Genomic DNA, 12,673 nt, shown 5'->3' on the forward strand with positions numbered 1-12,673 from the left:
GAAGCGATAATTGGGTAATGGCCTAACAAGCAAGAATTTGGCTTGTTCAACGATTAGAGAAAGCACTTGGACTGACCCTACCGAGATGTGCCATGGAGGGAATATTGATCAGCTACACGATCCGTCGGCAGCCAGTTTACTGCGCATGTCGCCTCGCAATGAGGCGAGAGTCACAATTAGGCTAATAATATAATTTATGACTCGCAGACTGTGCGGATAACCTCTCTTCAGCCGGAGCACAGCTTTTTTTTTTTTTTTTGCTGGCCTTCGTTTAAATTGAATGGGTCATTAATGCGCATCTCATTCACTAGCGTCGATTGGTAGCGAAGTTAACAAATATGGAAGCAGAGAGATAAATGCGGTAATCATGACGATCCGGCTGCTCTGCTCTCAGTAGCTCAGAGCGCAAACGACTGTCGTTTATGAACAATCCCTCTGTGCAGATAGACGTGAATAAGCATGGCCACTAGAGGGACTGGGAAAAGGAGCAGGAAGTCCAGTGCAGGGCGTAATTGAGCTCAAGAAGTAAGCTATCGAGAGCTTGATAACGGTAAATAACGGAGATTAACTACTGTGTGCGAGACGCTGTAAAAGAGCCCGGAGAGCTACCTGCGCTCGCTGGTGGGGGGATGCTACTATTTATTCGTTCATTCGGTTTAAAAAGCCCTGGAGCAATAGAAACATAGCCTGAGTGGCGCATGTGAATAGGGCCTGTGAGTTCGGGAAGGGGATTGACTAAAATGCCTGTGCTTTTTAGCAATGCGAAACATGAATGAGACATGTGAAGGTTACGTCTTACCCCGACAGCCCGAGGCGGGCGTAGCGTGAGAGATCCGAGGGGAGGCGCTGATGAGCGGGCTGACAGAAGCCATGCGGAAGGAGAGAAGCTGTGGCTGATTCGGAGCAGGGAACCGGTGGGAAGGCGATGGTGAAATGGAGAGAAGATGGACGATGAGCTCGGAGGGAACGGTGACATGATCGGCTCGTGCCAGGGCCTGAGGTGAAGAGAGACGGCCTGGGGATGCTAATGATGGGATTAAGTGTCCGCTTGCCTAGATGGATCCTGGCGTAGGTGGCGAAGGAGCAAGAAACAGTAAATCCCAGTCAGGCGAGAGAGCGGCGGGAGCTGCTTGAAGTGACTGAGGCCGGGGCCAGGATAAATTCTCTTGCGATGGAGGGGAAGGAGCTGAGCATGCGGTTAAGCTGCCCTTATGACAGCAGGATCATTGGTGGAAAAACCGGGAATCACGAAGAAAAGGATCTTTTGAGAATGCTAGCTGAGAAGCTGTGGTGAGCGGCTGAATGGATTGATCGCAGCTGGTGAGCAGAGGAGGCCATGGGTGAAGGTCCTTTTGAACTGGATCCCAAACGATGATTGGCTGGAGGGAGGCTTGGACCGGCACTGATAGGTCCAGGTTGCAGAGAGGGAGGCGTTGATTGATGAGGCAGGTGCGACTAGAGTCTTCCAGACTGAACTTTTGTCAAGACTCCATTTCCTTTTTTTAACCAGGTTTTTTTTGGTTCAAATAACCTTTATTTGAGAGTAGTTAGACAAGAAAGTAAGTAATGACAGAGAGGGAAGACATGAAGCAAAGGTCATTTGAACTTCACAACGGCCTCATCGAGGACTAAGGTCTCCTTATGTGAGTTGTTCTTAACCCCTGCTCCACCACTGAACCCAGGTGGGTACAGGATCTGTCCTAATGAAGCGTGGATCATGACGTCAGATGTAGAAAACAAACATGGCATTGAACTCAACTGTTTCAAATACACTTTTGCGAGTGCACTCTAAAAAGTGAACTCTAAAAATACACTTTTTAGAGAGTACTCCATGACAACATATCATATTACGTTTGAATAGGATACTAATTTTGTTGCTGTCTATCTTCAAAGGTAGGCAGTAATGTTTACATTTACTTGAACAACTTTTTTGGGGTGGGAAAAGGTTTAGGAGTTGTAGAAAATTTTTTGTCCTTTTACAGCTAAAATAAAACAGCCAGATTTTGAGACCTGAATGTAAAAGGATTAAATAAATTGACTTCAGCAATTGGAAACATTAGGCTCTTAGATGTCTGCAAAACATGAGCTAAAGTTTATGAAAATCTGAGCATTTTCACTCAGCATTTTCTACATGTCACTGTTTATGCCATTAGTTTTTATGAATTAAGAAGCAAAATTGGTGTTTTATTTAAAAGTTACATGTTTATCTATTTATGATAAATTAAATACCTGTTTGGACCAGGTTCTGGGTTGCTTATACCTGCTATGACCAAGAAAAGACAACTGGAGTGTTTGGGACTTCAAAGGACACTTTCATCATATTTATACAATACAGAGAGACAGAAAAATAGGTAAAGGACTGAAGAGAGGATGTTGGACACAAAGAGTTCGTCACCCATCTTTCAAGTACTCGGTGCTGTTTTTTTAAATGCCAATTTTCAAATATGTCCTGCTCCTAGATATTTTCCCCAGCAGCCTGCTGTTCTGTCACCTTCTTTCGTTGCTTTCCCCTATGAAAATAAAGAGTTCATATATATTAGAGTGGCTGATGTATATAGATTTGTTCACCAGCGAGAAATGCCCTCCATACAAGGCTCGGGCACGCCGAGTGAAAAGATCTCCCTGAAACATTTATTTAAGATGGAACTTTAATGAGAGAAAAGGGTCGAAGAGAAGTGGCCACGCTGTTCTTGGTGACACTGAGTGTGTAATTGCATGCGCGCGCGTGTGTCTGTAAATGAGTGAGACAGAGAGGGAAGCAAAGAGAGTCTGCCTACATAGACCAGGAATCATGCAAAATTCATAGCCAGGGTAAAATCTGACACTGCTGTCTGGGGACAGGAGGTGAAGAAGGATGAGAGAGCTGTGTAGTGGAATGAGAGGGAGATCAAGCGGAATGGATGGAGGATAATGTGGGTGGAAAAGCAGAGGAGGGAGAGTATAGGGAGTAAGGGAGGGAAGAGGGCCAGAAGCAGGGAAACAGAGGATGAAATGTACAGTATGAGAAAGGAGAGAACAGAAGTTGGTATTTCATTAATATCACTCCAACAGAAGGTACACGAGGCATTAAGGAGCCAGAAGAAACATAATTAATATGGGTAGCCTTCATAACTTTAGAAATTTTCCTGGAACTCTCTGCAAAGCTTCGTAACCTGTTCTGATACAGAACCAGGAGGATGTGTGGTTCCTCCTACCATCCAAAGAGACGTAGGCAGGTAAGACAGGACTGCAGATCGCGGCATATTCAGCTGTGAGAAAGTCTGCCCTAGTCAACGTCCATATCTAAATCTGATTGAAAATCTGCAGCTGCATTTCCATTACAAATGTGGGGAAAAACGGATTCTGCTGATTTTGAAAACAACAAAAACAAAACAATTTTGCAACTGCAATGTTTCCTTTAAATAAGAATAACAGTTAAAATCACAAATGAATACGTTTGTTCACGCTATAAGTCATTAGAAAACATCATCCTCTTACCACTGACTGTCATCTTCGTTGTCTTTTCTGTCAGTACTAACGTGGTTGTTGATCACGTAATTTGTGAAATGCAAAAAAAAAAGTGTTTATAGTTTTTTGATGCAGTTAAAAAAACGATCTTGTCCAAGCACAAAAACGTTTCATCGATAAACATGAGTATCTTTGAAATTTACGTTTTTTCATGTTCGTGATGAAAATAATGTTCGTAATTCCAATTTGCGCGATCTCATGTGCAAACTGGAAATGCAGCTTATAGAAAATTGATGCTTCTGAGTTTGAGCTCTTACAAAAAAATGTGTTGAGACTTTTTGTTCTTGCAATTTCACCCAAAGCTCAAACGTTTTCAGATTTATGTGAAAAGCGTTACTTATGAAATTGATCGGTCCTTCAGCTATAAAATTGTGGCTGAATACATTTTGTCACACGGTGGATCTTCAACTATTTGAGGTTCAGTACCACAAACTCACATATTTGAATATTTTTCTGTGCAACAGAACTCCACAATATTCACAGAAAATTAGCCTATTCATGGATTTTTTTTTCATAGAGAATGTCTAAAATATTTGAAAAAAAAAGCATCCTGGGGAGCTGGAAAACATGCTATTTACAAAGCAGCCAATCCAGGAGTGACGTTTACTCTCCTTGGCACTGATTGGCTGTACCCTGAAGAGCAGAGACAAGGAAGACTGCATTAGCTTCTTCAGTAGTGCTAAGATGATTTCCACTGTGAATGTTACTGGACATTAAAATGTATTTAGCAATTAAACTGTTAAAAAAAACAGGCAGTTATAAAAGTCGAGTTTATTTACAATTCAGCTATAAGGCATTTCAAAGAGCTTTACATAACAAAAATATAATACACTAACCGGTTATGGAATACGCAATAAACATTACATTACTTAACATCAATTGTCATTATCAAATATTTAAATCAATGTTCCAGTTAATTATGAATCACAGAAAGTTCTAAACAAATGGGATTTAGCCTTGATTTAAAAGAGCTCAGTAGCTTTGCGTTTTTCTAGAAGATTGTTCCAGATTAGAGGAGCATAAAAACTGAATGCTGCTATCTAAATGTTTTTATCTGAGGTCCCAAATTCTGAGGGTCCACTGTATCACATGTAATCGCGATATAAACAAAGTTTTGTTGTTCTCTGTCAAATTGTGTAAAAGTTTAAAGATGCATAAATACTTTTGGTGAGCCTCTGCATGTTGGATCCACTTTCATCGACTTTAACATCCATCAGTCTTGATATGCAATGAAACTTCAGATTGTTACGGAGTATTCTGTCAAAATCAGTCTGAGCGAAGAAGATAGAAAAATAGGTACCTGCACTAAAGTTAAGAGGAAGAAAACTTTTAAAAGGCACTGTTATCATTCATTTTCATGACGCATTAAATGACAAGCACATTTTTACAATACTCTGCAGTTTCTCACCTTGTCTGACTGAAAGGTGAGCTATAAATCAGGAAGGAAAAAGGCACAAAGGCCACCAGTTCTAGAGAAACCTTTGAAAAGAAAACGACCCAGAATAATCATGTGTTTTAGTTCTGTCAAGCTGCAGCAACACATAAAAATTGCAAATTTATAAGAATGTCGAGGAATGTCTTTATGCTAATGAGATTGAAGGTGTGTGTGCGTGTGTGCGTGTGTTTTTAAGTTGTTGTTTGCATTTGAAATGGGATTATGGTTGTTCTTAGACCAGGTTTTCCTCCAGTACAGTATAATGTGAACCCAAAAGCCTCCAACACATCAATTCACTGAGGACTTATATATATATATATATATATATATATATATATATATATATATATATATATATATATATATATATATATTAGTTGTGTAATAACATCATATGTTATGAAGTGAAGAGGGTTTTTCCCCACTCTGCCCTGCCTGATGGGAGGGGGGAGATACAAATTATGTGTTGGCAAAGAAGACACATTTTTTAATGAATGAATGAACGTTCAAATAATCTCATTAGTGTAACAGCAATGTTTAATGTTATTATGGTTATTAAGAAGCTAATGTGCCTCACAGTGAGTAACACTTAAGGCTATTAATATGTTGGAATTTGTTCTGAGATATATATATGTATATATATATTTATATCCTTTGGGTGTTTATATATATAAACACCCAAAGGATAGTGAGCACAACAAATGACTGCAGAGGTCTTTTCACTGAATCATGGAAGTAGATATAAAAAAGTTCCATCATAGCATCTAAGCATCCATTAGACTTATTTCTAATGGATGTCATTCAGCGTTCGGTGTGAATCTGAGTTTTTGTGTGTCAAATCTAAAGTCAAACACCTCAACAAACTATGCCTGTTGTGTCCGGAAAAAATGCATTTAAACTTTCTTATTCTGTTGGCCAAGTTCCACATACATGTATGCTAATTTCCTAAACAAAAGCCTAACCTCAGAGTCTATTTGACACGATTTTTGGACTCTTTAAAATTGTGCACAGCTCTAAAGCTATGAAACTTACAGCCTTAAATGATTAGTTTGATTTGTAACTTCATATTTTTTCTCATGGACTCGTATGGATTTGTTATTCCGGCAGCTCGATTATTCTTCTATTGTATATTCTTTATTTGTTTAAAGTTTATTTTAAAAAAAAAACTATGCCTGTTGTGCAATCTTTATTGTATCCACAACAAAACATTCAATTATGTGACTTTTTTGGCCAGCTTGTGATTGATGGTGTGTGTGGGGGTGTACGTGTGTGTGTGTGCGTGTGTGTGCTCAGTCTTTAACCACTCTTTGAGGTTAAAGATGGAGCATAACTCTCACAATACAGGAGGAAATTAAATTAAAGAGTAATTACTGTTTTATTACAGGTGGTAAGAATATTTTTTCCCTCTACCTTTTATTTTCCGTGGTCATTTATGTGACCTTTTCCACCGTGGAGACATTTTGTCCCGACGCAGAGTGAATATTCTTACCACAGGAATTAACGTCTGCCGATCACTCATTCATCAGTGGAGTCACATTATTGAAAATAAGTGAAATAAACGACTTCTTTACTTTTAATTTCTCTTTTTTCTTCTTTAAATATCTTGAAGGCCTCAACGATGCCACACCGTTACCAGTAGCAACACTTTAGAAAACATTGTCATGGTGTTCAGTAAACCAACACAATGCAGTCTTAGAATACATCAAAGCGTTGTTATCCTGCCACATACAGGCACACTGAAGACACAGAGACTCTGAGAATATCATATGTTAAGGAAGGATAAACCTTTTTGGAGAGAAAATCAAAAATTCTTTTTTATCCTCGGTCTCAAAAGGAAGATGACATGAAGGAAGGAATCCGAGTTCAGCTCGAGTTCAGCCTTTTCTGTTCTTCCCCTCAGACATCTTTGGTTTACATCCTCAAAAGGTTCATATAACGATTGTTATGGAACAAGTAAAATGAGCTGTTAGACTGGTAACAATTGTACCAAATCAACGAATAAAATAATGAGGAAGTCACACCGGGGGGAGAAAATATGGTTGGTTCAAGGATTCAAAGCTTCAGTTTGGTTCATCCAATCTTTATTTCTGTTTTGGAATTAGTCATTTTGGTATTGCCAAAACCTAAAAAAAAACAAAAAAAAAAATGAAAACGGCAAATATCAACAGCACCATTGGGAGTATTTTCTGAAGAGAATGTAACACGTCTCTATGAGGTTCAAGATCAATTATTACTTACAAAACTGGAAGATAATTTTAATTTCAAAACCATTTTTAACATACCCAGTAGCCTTGTACTTATGTCGACCTGTTTGTTTAGTGGGTTTATTCAGTTTGCTGTGGAAACTTCAAATTGGTAAGCTGAATCTTGCTAATTTGAAGCAGATGATATAGTTTGGTACATATATACACCAAACTAATGCTTAGTTAGCAAGATAAGAATTTGGCTTAGCATGTAAAATGTTGAACTTAAATGCTTAAATTGGAAACTAAATATTTAACTCTAAAACTAAATATTCAGCTAGCAGGCTAATTAATATGTCTATAATATGATAATTTACTTGTCACAGAAGTTTTCAAAGAGGCTTGCGAGACTGCTTTTATTCTGATAGCGCACTTCCACTTAGCAAGTGAATTTGCATATTAGCTAAATATTTAGCTCAGAGCTATTTATTTAGTTCATGAACTAACTGTAGCCTGCTAACTAAGGACTTTTCTTAAAACTGTGACATTTGTAAACAAACATGCAATATGGTGAAATTATAACTTCTTCAGGCTAAATGACCCAAATTATTGCTGTTAATCTTTGACTGTGTAGCTTAACAAACAGCACCCCATATGAGGCAACAGTCCTAAAAATGTAGTCATTCACAAATTTAAAAATAACTTTAGAGCTCTCACACTGATATTAGATTACATCATTATTTCAAGGATGTGATAAAAAAAAACAAAAAACAAAAAAACTTTTGGAACCTTTTCCAAATCTAATTGGGGGCTGGCTTTGACTTTGCAGTGTATTCTTCTATTTCAGATAGATAAACAGTGTGGCAAATTTAAAAAACAGCATTATTACCAAGCAATTATCCATGGTGTCCATGTGAAGTGAATGGGATGTGAACCTGGAAGAGCACTTGCCTTTAAGCCATGTCCTGTCCTGATCTTCATCTTTACTTTCCCAGATTCTTCACCTTATGACTGATAAAACATGCCTCAGTCACAGCCGTCCCTCGGCTTATTCAGATGTGTGATTGGCGTTCAACCAACCAGAAACAGAGCTGCCTTTGTGTCGCCTGTCTGAGGTGACACAGCTTCTGGGTTCTGGAATGTCAGCGTGTCAACTTCAAGATAAGTGATGAGAAGGGAACTGAAGCAAGCTTTTATTCTCACAGAGCTGGTCTCTGTGGCCCAACTGTACTGTTGAATGGAGTCGCTATAAACTATTTATTCTCATAACATGCCTTGGTTGTACAGGGGTGAGGGATGTAGGGATAGAGGAATGGAGAGATGGAAGGATAAGGGTTGAAGGGATGAATTATCTTGATTTGGTTATCTGGGGAGAATAATGGAGGGTTTGGGAGGTGAAGACTCTGCGTGGGGGTTTGGTCTTCGGGAAACTGATCTTATTTTCCCGAGCCCGGACCCCCCCAGATGAAACCTGCAGAACAAAGAAGTGAAACATAATTATGAATGAAAGAGTGACAAGAAACAAAATGTTTGTTTGTTCAGCCATTCAGAGGGTGAGGTGATAGAAACACAAAAGTGAACAGAAAGTCTGGTGGACATCTGCAGATTACTACCCTTGTTTCTTCACAGTTGACCACGTTTGTCTGAACTCACATTTTTTCTCTGCAAGAACCGGTTCTTGATTCCCATCCCTAATCACAAGCCAACTCAAGTAATGGCTTCTACGAGAAACAATTTGAAAATTGATATTTGGTCACCTGAGACAAGGAGAGGTTATCATGATATGAGAGGTGAATTTTTATTTTGAGAAGGAAGCGCGATGGGTGTGGTGTAAGTTCACCAGATGAGTGCTCTGACGAAGAGGTCTCCAGCCTGCAGCCGTACCAGCCCCACATTTTGGCTTCAGGAAGGACGTCGGACCTCAAGTTATTTCATATTTCTAAACTTCTTCAGTTGTGCTTTTTTGTTCGACAAGTCTTAATAACTGAAAGTAAACATTTTCTTCATTTATTTGGGTAGGCTGTAGATTTAAAGTCCACTAGCAATCAAAATAATCGTTAAAAAAAAACAGGGTTGTGGGGTTTAATGTTATTGTCCATTTATCATTATGGAGGTGAACTGCTCAATATATCATGATTCCAATTTTAGTCCTCATTGCCCAGCCCTAGTCTGCTGTGTGGCTCCACACCACACACTGTACAACCAAACTTGCTATCCCTAGGGTGTTTTGTCATCATGTGTTAGCTCTCTCAGGTGTTGAAACCAAGCATAAAGTCCATTGCAGTCATGGTTCTTAAACTTTTCAGGTTTTCCCACAACAGAAAACTCTTTTCTCCACTGAGGAAATAAACATAACCCTGGTTGCTACTCATGTCCTTCAGAACTGCAGTTTCCACACCGCAGCAAACATTTACTGCATATTGCAGTCATGTGTTGGGTTTGGTTCAATAGAATTTACAACCTTTGACATCACAGGTACCCAATGTGATATATCTTCTTTCTCTTCTTCGTTACCATAATCACTTTTTAGAATATTCATGAAACACTTTGAGATTTCTAGTAGGATTGATCAATTTCACTGTTTGCATTGGGAAATGTCATTTTTCACAAAAGAACAGTTTATCACAATAATATCAAACTGGATGGAACCAGAATGATTTGTGGTTAATTTAGTTAATCAATGAATTTGAAATCATAGAGTTTGCTTCTTAATCTAAACAGATTTTAATGGCTCTAGAATTTTTTTCTTAAACTTGAGAGAAACCACAAAATATCAGTGAGAGTTCTTATTTGTTAGCATCAGGACAACGATTCACAAATAAAAATCCATTAATGTTACGATCTGTGTTTTCTGTGTAGTTAGTTTTGAGGTTTTTCTGTGTTTTAGTTCTGTTTCCCCCGTGAGTCTCTGTGATGTCCTGTCCTCCCTGTTGATTGCTTCCCAGGTGTGTCTAGTTATCTGATTACCCTCAGGTATTTAAACCCACCTGTTGTCTTTGTCTCTTGTCAGGTCATCTAATGCCAGTTGTTGTCTCACGTCTCTGCTCTCCAGTAGAACTGTTAAGTCCTGGTTTGCTTAGCTCTTGTTTTTCAGTTATCAGTTGCTACCGGTATTTAGCTGTTTGCTAAACTCTCTGCGGTGCCGCCTGTTCTGGACTGTTTTGAGCTTCTTTAATTAAATTCATCATCATCTTCATCACAACCTGGGTCTTCGCGTTCATCCTCACCACAACCACCCACAAATCATGACAATTAAACGTTGAGATTTTATTGTAAATGACTGATTTTGTAATATTTAGGACAAATTCATCTTAATTTTTTTTTTGTAGAAATAAGTAGGAATTTGTGCTATTTTCCCTTTTGGTTAATTTATCACTCAAGGCTCACAAGAAAAACTTTTACAGAATTGCCCCCCCCCCCAAAAAAAAAGTCTTACTGTCCACCCAATGCATACATACTTATTTCTCACCACTGGGTGTGGGCCTCTGTTTTATTTATTCTCATTCATTAAATTATTTTTTTTTTTTACATTTAGATAGCATTGACATTTCTCCACTATAAGCCTATATTAGCTCTCCATATCTTTACCCTATATTAACCTTCCATTCAGCAGGCATAATGACAAGAAATACTAGGTATTCACACTAATTACATTCATTTAATTTATCCCTAGAGAACCTGTAATAATGTTATGAGTAGCATGTGTTTACCAACAGTGCTCAGTCACGATGGCCGCTGTGAAAGATTTATTTAAAGCTACCATAACAGAGGAAAAAAACAACCCACCTGAATGTAACAAAGGAAGCTCCACACGGGAAAGGTCCCTAGAATACCTGAAGACTGGAAAGTGAAGATGACCGAAGAATAGAACCTGTCTGTCAAGATTGTATCTTACCAGGAAGTTATAGACATTGAATTAAAATCCTAAATTATTGATGGTGTGAGGTACTCGGTTACCTGTAAAAGGACATTGTCCTCCAATATATCCTGTCCATCACATCGAGATTACAACTACCATGGCGACTGATCCTGCAGCCAGGTTTATGCTTCTGATCAGTTACCATGCTGAGCTCTGCTGGCATTTCCTCGTCTCTGAGGGTGAACTTGACGAATTCGCTGGCAGAGGAGGAGAGTTAGTGGCACAGAAGGGAGAAGCTAGCCTGAGACTGACTTTGTTTTAGTTCAAGCCAGAAGCTTGGAAAAAAATCTTGCTTCTGACGTCAAAAGTCAGTTTCTAAAATTCTAAAATGTGTTTTCTAGAGGGCAAGAAGAAATATGCCTCAAACATTTTACATAGTTTACTCCACTGTTCTGTTGCATTTTAAGAGCAGTGAAAGTCATAATACCAAAATAAATAAATAAATAACACACTTAACAAAAGCTGTTTCCATTGCAAATTTGCACAAAACTTATGTGGATGTTTTGGTATTTTTGAAAAAACATAATTTTGCAATTGGGATGTTTCCATTAAATGAAAAATAAAAGTAAAATAGTCTGAGCTGAAAGACCAGTTCTCTTATACTAGACATTTCCTCTGTATGTTTCTGCCATGATGATAGGAGTTCAGTCCAGAGGAAAGAACCACAGTTTGTCCACAGTCATAGCCTTCGGTGTCAAAACCCTGTTATCCAGGAGGGAAATGGAAGCTACATCTGTTTTCTCTCCTGTCATATTTTCAGACCTTGTTTCCCTTTTGACAAAGATGACAAATAAGAAAGTAGACTTTTGGTGATAGAAGATTGATGACTTCCTCTTGAAGCCACTGCCTGTCTTGATTTTCTGTTCTCTTTTTTGTCTCCTCCGTTGTACTGAACTGCCAACATAAAGTAATTTCCCTTTGGGCAGATGGCTGACTCTGGGAGGGGAAAAGAGGCGGATGCGGGGGACAAAAGGAGTGGATGGGGGGCTAAATAAATCTAAATCATCATGTGAGCCATAAACAGAAAAGTAACAGGAATCATAAAACAACCATCCACAGACTTATTACAAGCAGAAGAAAACTCCCTGAAAAGGTCAAGAATTAATCTTCAGATTAAACTCATTTGATTAAGACAATGAGTGAGATTAACTGAATTATGGACAGTATATTTATGTAAAGTGACTGATAGATTGGTATGGTTTCAAGAGATTATGATATCTAGGATCATAATGAAGACAAAACAAACTGTGTTAGAGAAGCAGTTTACCTACTGGTCCTTTACTTTCTCTCAAAGACTGAGTTTTATGTGTAATGGAAACCCTAAGCTCCTTTATGATTCTGCCCCAATGCTGACATGAGTGCCAAACTGCTGATAAAATGCATACTCATCTCAGCAGTGTCACACAGTGTTCTAACCTAGTGGGGGAAAATTCCATTGTGGTGCAAGTTTAAGTAGACCTACTTCTTTTATGGCTGGTAAAATCCTAAAAGGCAATTGATGGTCAATTGCACTTTGCCACAAGTCAATGAGAGATCCTACAAACACAGAAGATGAAAAACTGCTTTTTTGTGAACATTTTAGTCAATCCACTTTTGTGGTTTCTGAGTAGAGAGAATTTTAGCAAAGAA

Source organism: Poecilia reticulata, chromosome 10, assembly GCF_904066995.2.
Source record: "Poecilia reticulata chromosome 10, P_reticulata-male-v2, whole genome shotgun sequence".
Classification (NCBI taxonomy): domain Eukaryota; kingdom Metazoa; phylum Chordata; class Actinopteri; order Cyprinodontiformes; family Poeciliidae; genus Poecilia; species Poecilia reticulata.